We start from the raw sequence: 10,179 nt of genomic DNA on the forward strand, positions 1-10,179 counted from the left end.
CATCCATCATCCCTCACGATTACAAAGGAGGCAAGGTTCCTATTCCCTTCTTTCCACAGCATTCGGTTGCTCTGGTGTTTTTTCATTTACCTTCTAGCCCCTGCATAGTTCTCTCATTTTTCAATGTTTCGTCATGTATCGTGTTCAGTTTGTGCCCGATTTGTTGAACCATTTCCTAATGAATCGGCATGTTTTCCAGTTCTTTGCTACTGCAAAAAGGTGCTACTAGAAATATTTTGGAATCTACGCAGGGCATTGCTTTTTATCACTGCTCTCCTCAGGATGTCCAGCAGTTGGATCCGTGGGCCAAAGTTAGGGATTTTTTGGTCACTTTCTTGGCATCATTCTAAATTGCTTTTCCGAAATCGTCCCAATTCACAGTTGCACTGGCAGTGCATATGTGCCTTCTATAACTCGTTTTTCAAACAGATGCTGATGTGATTAAATTCATTGAATTTATCTTTGAATTCACAGTAGTTTCTTGTCACGTTTTCTTTTGCCTTTAAAAAGGGGTCCTCATTGCAGAAGTTTAAGCACTGTACTAGTGCTAATCTTAGTCCTTAGTGATCTATGGAACAGGAACCATCAAGTCAAGCCCTTCCCCAATGATGACTAACAGCTCTGGTCTTTCTGCTACATCAGGCTCTCAGAGAGTTAGTTGCATAAGAAGGCAAACCGACTCATTGTCCTCCCCAAGTGGCCAATGGGGCACACACCTCTTCAGCCCTTACTAGATGAGGCCTTTAAAAGTATCGCTTCACCAGTCGCAGGCCTTTGAATTGTAAGACTCGAACAGCAGTTGACATCAGCCGAAGCATTTTAAAGGAAGAAGGAAATAGGATAGCGTCAGAAGGGTGGGCTCAACCTGTAGAAATCCAAATGACCAGAAGCTAACGGTCCGTTTCGTCCTCAGACTCAACCATGACACAGCTACAAGACCAACAGGTGGCAGTGACTGGTTTAAAGCTGCAAGAAGATAAGTACTGTAATATTCTATGTCTAGCTAAAAATGATGAAAGGAAATGAATGCTAAAGTCTATCATTTTTCTAAATGGGAAGAGCTATATTAATGTGACAGTCATTCTCTAGTCTCTGGTTCACCTGTTTGTGGGCAGGAATAACTTCCTAGGAAAGGGAGATGGGCCTGAATTAAGCTGGTTAATATGGGAGTCCTTCAAATTGATGAATAGGCAGGGATACTAAGTTAATATAGTCTAAGTTTAGCCTTGATCACAAAAGATTAGTTATGGGGTCTTGGGGAAAATCTTAGTCTAAATACACTAGATATTACAGTTGTAATATCCTATAAATTGTCTAATTTTAATTTTTTCCTCATAACTAGTAAATGTTGGCTTGAGGGAACTGAGAAAAGAACGGGGTTTGGTCAGAACACAGGACAAGGACTGACTGGTCAGAATTAAGTTAAGGAAGATTCCTAAGAATTTTTTTGAGTTGCCAATTTGAATTTGAGGTCAAAGTATAGCAGATAGAAATGGAACGCTACTTGAAATAGATTCAGGGTTCCATTTAGACCAATTGCTAGTCCCTAGCAATACCCTTTTTGGCAATAATACTGATAGGAAAGAGAGATGACCGTTTTAGAGCTGAGAGGAACATTAAGACAACATTATTTTACAAATAAAGAACCGAAGCCTAGAAGTAGTAAGTGGTTTATACAAGGTTATACAACTGATAACAGAGCTAGGTTGTGAACCTGGTCCTCTGGGAAAGGTACACAAAAAGGGGGGCGGGAAGGAAGGTAGTCAATAGCCCTTTCTTCCAAAATGCTTCAAGTATCACTTATTTTCACAGTTATCATAGGCTTTCACTGCTGCAAATAGGCAGTGGATTATTTAATTCTATCACTGAAATTCTAAGGGTCTGGCCCAAAATATAGCCATAAAAAGATCAGTAGAATAAGCAGGGCTATAAAAGTTTCTAATGAGACAAAACCCTCTATCTGTCGGAATATGAGGATTCAAATGGTCGGCAGCCATATGGAATACCCCGACAAACTCAGAGAAGATCTTAACAAAGTTCAGAATGTGGCCCCCGTTCACAGTTGAGTAAAAGAAGGTCTGAACCAAAAAACCTGAGAAAGGGCCCTTCTGACTGAGACAGTTCACATTTATTATTATCCTCTGACCTGCACGTAATCCAACAGTCTGGCACTCATGGTGGGTTAAACAGCACATCCTGCCTCGATGTTTTCAAAATCTTACGAATGCCACCTTTTTTAACCACCCAGAATCCAATGTTCCTGCAGTCAGTCATTATTGCTCTTGGCATCCCTCAAAGGCTGAAGAATAGAGGGTAAGCAGGAAAATGAATAGTATTTTTTCAGTTCCCCAGGCAAAAAAACTCTGCCTGATAGGGTCCAAGAGCAAAGGGGCTCTCTGGATCTTTACGGCTGTGTCTCTGGATTTGTAAATGGCTCTTCAGTTCCTGAACAATCTTGAGGCAGACAGTCAGCGACAGACACTACATGAACTCCAGGGCCGAAGGTACTGACTCAATGCCATTTAGAGACCCAGCTGTCCTCTGAACTCATCCTTGCAATGATCCCGTCAAAAGAACTTGTACAATCACACGCCATTTCTCGGCTACCTTTTGTCCGTGGGGATGAGTCACGATTATCACAGCCGTCATACTCAGATTGGTCTATAGTCTTGACCAAGAAGCAGAGATGACAAGCTCATAGATGTTACAAATCAGTGGGCACCATCTCCAACAGCATTGCTGCTGCTGAGAGCCGAAAATAACTTCACCCACCACTGCTGAAAGTGGTTCTCGGGATAGCCCCCACATACAGCACTGGAAGTTACCGCCTCCTTTTGTAATCTTGGGTAGCTCACTTGCCGTTTTGGGGCTTCAGCTTCCTTCCCTCTAAAATTAGGTGATTTCATTTGATGATCTCTAGGTTCCTTCCAAACTCTGATATTTTATGAGTGAAATTATGCTTCTATATGAATCCAAACAGCTGGATTTCATTGGGAAAAAATACAATTGGCCATCTATGTGCTTCTAAATATCCAGATTTGTTCTGAGTCCCCTTCTCGTCCCCCTCTACATCCTCTCTTCGTGACCCCATCAGTCCTCATGGCTTCAATTAGCCTCTCAATTGTCACGTCTAGTGACAATCACCAGAATTGCTCATTTGGCTATTTTCAAATAGGTGCCCCATAGCATCTTCCCTTACCTCTGACATACCTCCTTTCCATTTTCCTTATTTTGTGCAGGGTTCCACCATCCGTCCAGTTTCCTCATTGGCATCTTCAACTCTTCCCTCAAACATTCTCATATCACGCAATATCTTTTGCATTTAGTTCTACGTCTTTGCAACTTCTTCCCCATTGTTGGGTCTTTCCTTTTCTCCCCTTCTCTCTCTCTCTCTCCCTCCCTCCCTCCCTTTCTCTCTCTGTCTCTTTTGCTGAGGCATTTGGGATTAAGTGACTTGCCCAGAGTCACACAGCTAGGAAATATTAAGTGTCTGAGGTCAGATTTGAACTCAGTTCCTCCTTTCTTCAGGGCTGGTGCACTGCACCACCCAGCTGCTCCTTCTTTTTCTTTTCTTTTTTCTTTTCTCCTCTTCTCAACTCACATTTCCCCACTGCTTCCTGTAAGTATCTTCTCTTTCACTTTTTCCTCAAATAATGAAATCATCCTTCTGCTTCCTAAGACACAAATTCCTGTACCTGCACAAGCCATCCCTAGCCCATCCTGTCCTCTCCAGCAGATTGACCTTTCTCTCATTTCCATTCTCTCACTTATCTTCAACCCGTCTACTATTTCCTTACTACTTATGCATTTTTCCCATCCTCAAAAGAACCTAATTTAATCAATCAACCATTCCTGCTAGCTATCATCCCATATTTCGTTCTCCATTTTGTGGCTAACTTCCTTGAGAAGGCATCGAGTAGATGTCTCAAGTTCCTTTCCTCTTACTTGTTTCGTAATTCTGTAAAGCCTGCCTTCTAATCTCATCATTTAATTAAAAATGGCTTTCTTCAAAGTTTCCAGTGGTCTCTGAATCGCCATAACTACTAATGAGCTCAATCTCCATCCTTCTGGACCTTGACACTGTTGCTTTCCTCCTTGATATTCTCTTCTCTAGGGTTCAGTGACAGTATTCCCTCTTGATTCCAGTCCCCCAGGCCATGCCTTCTAATTCTGAATGTCTCACGAGGGTCTCTTCTCTTCTCCCTCTAGAAGATTTCCCTTACTGATCTTATCTGTTCCCCTGGACTCAATGACCATCTCTGTGTTGAAGATTTTCACATCTGTCTTCTGTCTGCAACTGTCTATTGGATCTCTCAAACTGGCTTTCCCATGGACACGTCTAGAACTGAACTCATTAACTTTGCCCCTGAAGCCTTCCCCCTTCTAAATTTCTCTAGTATTCTTTAGGATACCACATCATCCCGGTTCCCTAGGCTAATATCCTCAGCTCTTCACTCCTTTCCAGCCCCCTGCTTCTCCTCCCCATATTCAATCTGCTGCCAATTTTTGTTGATTTTATCTTCCTCAGATCTCTCCTATAATCCCCCTTCACTCTTTTGCAAATACCCTCCACCTGGTGCAGGTCCTCATCCCTTCATACCTGGACTATTACTATAGCCTTCTGGTTGGTCTCCCTTCAGTCCATCTTCCACTCAGCCACCAGAGTAATCTTTCTAAAGCACAGGTATGAACGTATCACTACCCTCCCCGAACTCCAGTGGCTCCCTATTATGTCCAGAATCAAATGATTCTCTGTCTGAAATTCAAAGTCTTTCATAGCTCAGCTTCTTATGTCTTGAACCCCCTCATAAAGTCTGTGATACAGGGACACTAGCTTCCTTTATGATCCTTGCACAGAACACTCTCTCTTAGCATTTTCTCTGGTCGTCCCCCAAGTCTCTCCCTCCTCATTTCTACCTCCTGGTTTCTCTGGCTTCCTTTAATTTCCAGTTAAAATCTTATCTTTTATAGGAAGGTGTGGTTTCCCCTACTCCTCTTAGTTCTAGTGCCTTCCCTCTGTTGATGAACTTCATTTCATCTTGTACATACCTTGTTTGTGTGGCATCAGGCCCCTCTGATAGGAGGGCTTGCCGAGCCCTTTTCGGGGAGGCTCGTTCACCTTTGGTTCTACCCTCACCCAACCCTCATCTGTGACTCCAAGAAGGTGTAGCACGTGCAGTGGCCACAGCCCCACAAAACCGTCTTGGCATATGGGCTCAGCCAAGTTGAGGGTAACCCACAGACCTCAAACCTGTCAATGAGTTAGGAGGCTGTCTACCCCAAGCACGTGAAGACTTCCCCCAGTGGGATGGGCAGGTGAGAACAATTTGTTCCAACAGCCATGACGATGGTTGAGACAGGGGCTGTGGAGGGGCCGAGTGCTGCGTTAGGCATCAGAGTTGCCAAGGTCATCCACCACATCCTCAGCCACTGTCAGTCATCTTGACTTTTGTCTTACCACTGGACTTCAGTGACCCTGGAAAAAACTTAAAACCCTTAAATCCAATTCATTTGTGAGTCAAGACATCTGGGATGTAATCAGTCCTCTTCGAAGATGAAGGACAAAGAACGTCTTGTTTGGACAAAGTCACTTGCAAGTTGTTTTTTTTTTTTTCATTCTACTGTGAGCTCCTTGAGGGTTGGGATTTTCTTTTGCTTTTCTTTGTGTCTCCAATGCTTAGCTCAGTGCCTGGCACACAGTAGGTGCTTAATAAACATTTATTGACTGGCTTTGTGTATTGTTTTCCTGGTTTTCCCTACTTAACTCTGTATCACTTATTATATGTCTTTCCAGGCTTCTTTATATCCTTCATATTTGTTGCTTCATATGATGCTGAATATCCCATTACATTTATATATCACAAAAATGTTTAGCTATGCCCTGAGTCGATCGGTTTGCCAAGTCTTTAAAAGCTCATTCATGTTTCTCAGACCAACAATCTTTACATGGCTTCACAGGCTTTAGACCAAGGTGACATTTCTTGTTCTTCTGATTTTGATTCTTCCCGTATACATAGCTATATATACATATCTATCCATGAATGAGCTAAGTGGTTTAGCAATATCACAGAATCACAGGTTTTGAGAGTTGGTAGAGATCTTAGCATCCAATTAGTCCAACAGCCCTTTGAAAGGAATCTCCTCTGTAACATTTCTGACAATTGGTCATCTAGCCAAGGAAGGTGAAACTGCCAACTCAAGAAACAAGTCATTCTACTTTGGACAACTCTTAATGTTAGCAAGTTTTTCCCTAATAGCCAGCCTTCATTTGTATCCTATGAAAAGCAATAAAATTATTTACAAATTTGAGATAATGGGCCTCACATATGGAAAAGCCCTTATTTCTCAATAGTTCTTTCACTCTATCCAGACGATTATTGCTCCTACTTCCCCTGGATCAGTGCTTACTATTTACTGCAACTCCTATACTTGACAGTGGCCCAACCCTTGCCAACACATAGTCGGTTTGGGTGGTGTTTTGGTTTGGGAGACAAGAATGGGGAGTGGAGCTATAGGATAGTTGATTGGTATGTTCTTTTTGGGAATAATAGTATTGATTTGGTTATTATTCCCTAAGTAAGGTCCCTGAGGTTGAAAGTGAAGTTGACAGGAGAGGTGAGGGAAAGAAGTTGGTGGAGAAAATAGAGGAACTATATAGTCTGTACAGTCTGGGATCTAGGACTGACTGCGTATACGGATTCTGTACACTGGCATTGTCTAATAACTAAGTCAGGGTTGGTCCCAGTCAATGATGATGCTTCAGATGTGTTCTCTGAGTCTGGATATACCAGAATCACGGTGTATACTTTCTCATTGACACCAATAGCTTCTTTAGCAAACTTCCACTTTACCCTGGCTCACTTCAGGCTCAAGTATCGATAATTCTTACCACTCAGTCTAGAGTCCTAGCTTGCAAATGCATTTTTATTATTTGCCCCTTAGAGAATGGCAACTTGGAATCCACAATCCAGCAGATTATACTAGATTGTCACTCTTCGGTGACCTCTGGGCACAGAGTCAGATGGAATGGACCCGTGCACGACTGGAGATGAGTTCAAGTTCAGAATCCTCAAGGCCCAGGTGACATATTTCTAACTCCAGACTGATTTCCCGTTGCTGGGTCTGTAGATAGACCATTCTGGCAAACCAAATCTACGAACTGTTCCCGAGCATACCCAATATATGTTAGTCATTTGGGTCCCATTTGCGGAGGAAGATAATTTTGCACTTTCACCTCCTCACTGATTCAATGTTTTTATATCAAATTGATCTATGTGATGTTTGGTTTTTCCAGGTGAGCTCATTTTTTACAGCTCTGGTGTCATTCTCAAAATGACTTTCTTCTTTGTAGCAACTGACTAAAATGCAGCTTTCTCTTCTGACTTAAGACCAGTTAGACAGATCCCTAGCTCTTGGTTTGTCAGACTTTCACATATTCTGTCCTGATATCACTCGCCTCCTCCGGCTTTAGGTCTCCTGTATCAGTCACTATGGTTGACTGTTCAGGCACATTCTAAGCTCAGAGGACTTCCCCCCTTTTATGCTAAATGGTAGACTGGAATGAATGGAGCAGATGCTTCCCCTAGTGACTCAGCAGCACCAAACTGTTTCTCTAAGTTCACAAGCATTCTTGCCGTGCGATTTCAGGCTTTGTTATCTCAGGACTATATACAATTGCAAACACCATTCCTCTAAGTCTTTCCAGACTTATGGTTCTCTGATATGTGTGCCAATGTTTATGTGACTAAGTCACCGTTAACTAGAACTTCTTTCCATAGCTCTTTCTGAGGGGAAAATGGTTTTTTGGACATGAGTACTTACCTCTGCCCATGATTCCCCTGTGGTGCATGTCAAGGTCAGCACCATGCTCTGGCAGGTGTAGGGTGAGACTTGTGTAAGCACACCACTCCTGTCTCCTCAAATTGTTTTTTCTTATAGTTTTGTTCTGACAATTGGTCTCTCACTATTCCCTCATCGGTTAATAGCTTTGATTCATCCTCTGTTAGAGTGTACTGATTAGTTTCTTCACGAGAAGTTTAATTTTTTTAATGTGAAGTTAGACACTGAAAAATTGTAGATTTCCATATACACAGCAGAACATAAAAGGATTACATGTAAAACTGTGAATATCCACTTCATACTGCTGGATTTTCTTTTATTGAAGCTTTTTATTTTCAAAACATATGCAAGGATAATGTTTTAACACTGACCCTGGCAAAACCTTGTGTTCCAATTCCCCCCCTTCCGACCACCCCCTTCCCTAGATGGCAAGTAATCCAATATATATTAAACATGGTAAATATATGTAAATCCAATGTATGCATACATATTTATACAATTATCTTGCTGCCCCCAAGAAAATCTGATCAAAAAGGAAGAAAAATGAGAAAGAAAATAAAATTCAAGCAAACAACAACAAAAGAAGTGAAAATGCTTAGTTACCACAGTCCTCCCTCTGGATGTACATGGTTCTCTTCATCACAGGATCATTGGAACTGGCCTGAATTGTCTCATTGTTGAGAAGAGCCATGGCCATCAGAATTGATCACTGTATAATCTTGCTGTTGCCGTGTACAATGATCTCCTGGTTCTGCTCATTTCACTCAGCATCAGTTCCTGTAAGTCTCTCCAAGCCTCTCTGAAATCATCCTCCTGACCGTTTCCTATAGAACAATCATATTCCATAACATTCATATACCATAATTTATTCAGCCATTTTCCAATTGATGGGCATCCACTCAGTTTCCAGTTTCTGGCCACTACACAAAGGGCTGCCACAAACATTTTGGCACATGTGGGTCCCTTTCCCTCCTTTAAGATCTCTTTGCGATATAATCCCAGTAGAAACACTGCTGGATCAAAGGGTATGCACAGTTTGATAACTTTTTGAGCATAGTTCCAAATCGCTCTCCAGAATGGCTGGATCTGTTCACAACTCCACCAACAATACATCAGTGTCCCAGTTTTCCCACATCCCCGCCAACACTGGTCATTATTGTTTCCTGACATCTTAGTCAATCTGAGAGGTGTGTAGTGGTATCTCAGAATTGTCTTCATTTGCATTTCTCTGATCAATAGTGATTTAGAGCACCTTCTCATATGATTAGAAATAGTTTCAATTTCTTCATCTGAAAATTGTCTGTTTATAGCCTTTGATCATTTGCCAATTGGAGAATGGCTTGGATTCTTATAAATTTGAATCAGTTCTCTATATATTTTAGAAATGAGGCTTTTATCAGAACTCTTGAAGGTAAAAATGTTTTCCCAATTTATTGCTTTCCTTCTAATCTTAGCTGTATTAGTTTTGTTTGTACAAAAACTTTTTAACTTAATATAATCAAAATTGTCTACTTGGTGTTCAATAATGAGCTCCATTTCTTCTTTGGCCACAAATTCCTTCCTCCTCCACAGATTTGAGAGGACCTGCACCTGCACATTTTATGCCAGAAAGCATCTAGAGATATAAAAGTTCCCCTAATAACTAGTTTGGCTACATCCCACAAATTTTGGTATAAACTGCTGTTTTTTTTAAAGAGCTTTTACAAAAGGATATTAAAGATATAACAAGAACAAAAGTATCAATGCCTCTTCCCAATTCTTCAGGAGCACACTTTTTAGCTCAATTACTACATGTCATTAGTGCCACCAAGTTCACATCCAGATGTAGGATAACTTCCAGGTGAATCCTTATCTTAGCTAATGCTCTGTAGGGTCCCCAAGGTGACTCCATAAGGTTACTCCTTGCTCTCTTGGACATCAATGCTGAGCTTGCTACAAACCCTAGATTCTGAAACACTGGAACATCAGGACACCTTCCTGACCTTTAAATATTCAAAAGATCTCCAATCCATCCCAAATGGAAAAGAATGAATATGGAGGCCAAGGACTAAGCCATAGTTCATAAGGCCACATGGTCTCATAGGAGAGAAAATCCCCAAATCCAGGTGCCATGAGTGAAGGAATCAAACCACTAGGGTTCAGCTGAGGAGAAAAGAGCTAAAGAGTCATATGACTTGCTTTTAAATCTATTTACATTTATGTATATAAATTCTTCAGCTTAGCACAGTGTCCGGTACACAGTGGGCACTAAATCTGTGCTATTTGACTGATTGGCACATTGCTTGTCTGTGTTTCTTTCCAGCATTCCTTCTATTCTCCCATGTGCTTCAAAAATATTTC

The 10,179-nt window shown here is 41.5% G+C and overlaps 1 pseudogene; it reads right to left on the minus strand.

Moving 5' to 3' along the window:
* Nucleotides 1-2,266: 2,266 nt before the first annotated feature.
* LOC111721574 lies at nucleotides 2,267-2,737 on the minus strand (annotated as a pseudogene).
* Nucleotides 2,738-10,179: the final 7,442 nt, after the last annotated feature.

The sequence above is a fragment of the Sarcophilus harrisii genome, chromosome X, assembly GCF_902635505.1.
Source record: "Sarcophilus harrisii chromosome X, mSarHar1.11, whole genome shotgun sequence".
Taxonomy (NCBI): domain Eukaryota; kingdom Metazoa; phylum Chordata; class Mammalia; order Dasyuromorphia; family Dasyuridae; genus Sarcophilus; species Sarcophilus harrisii.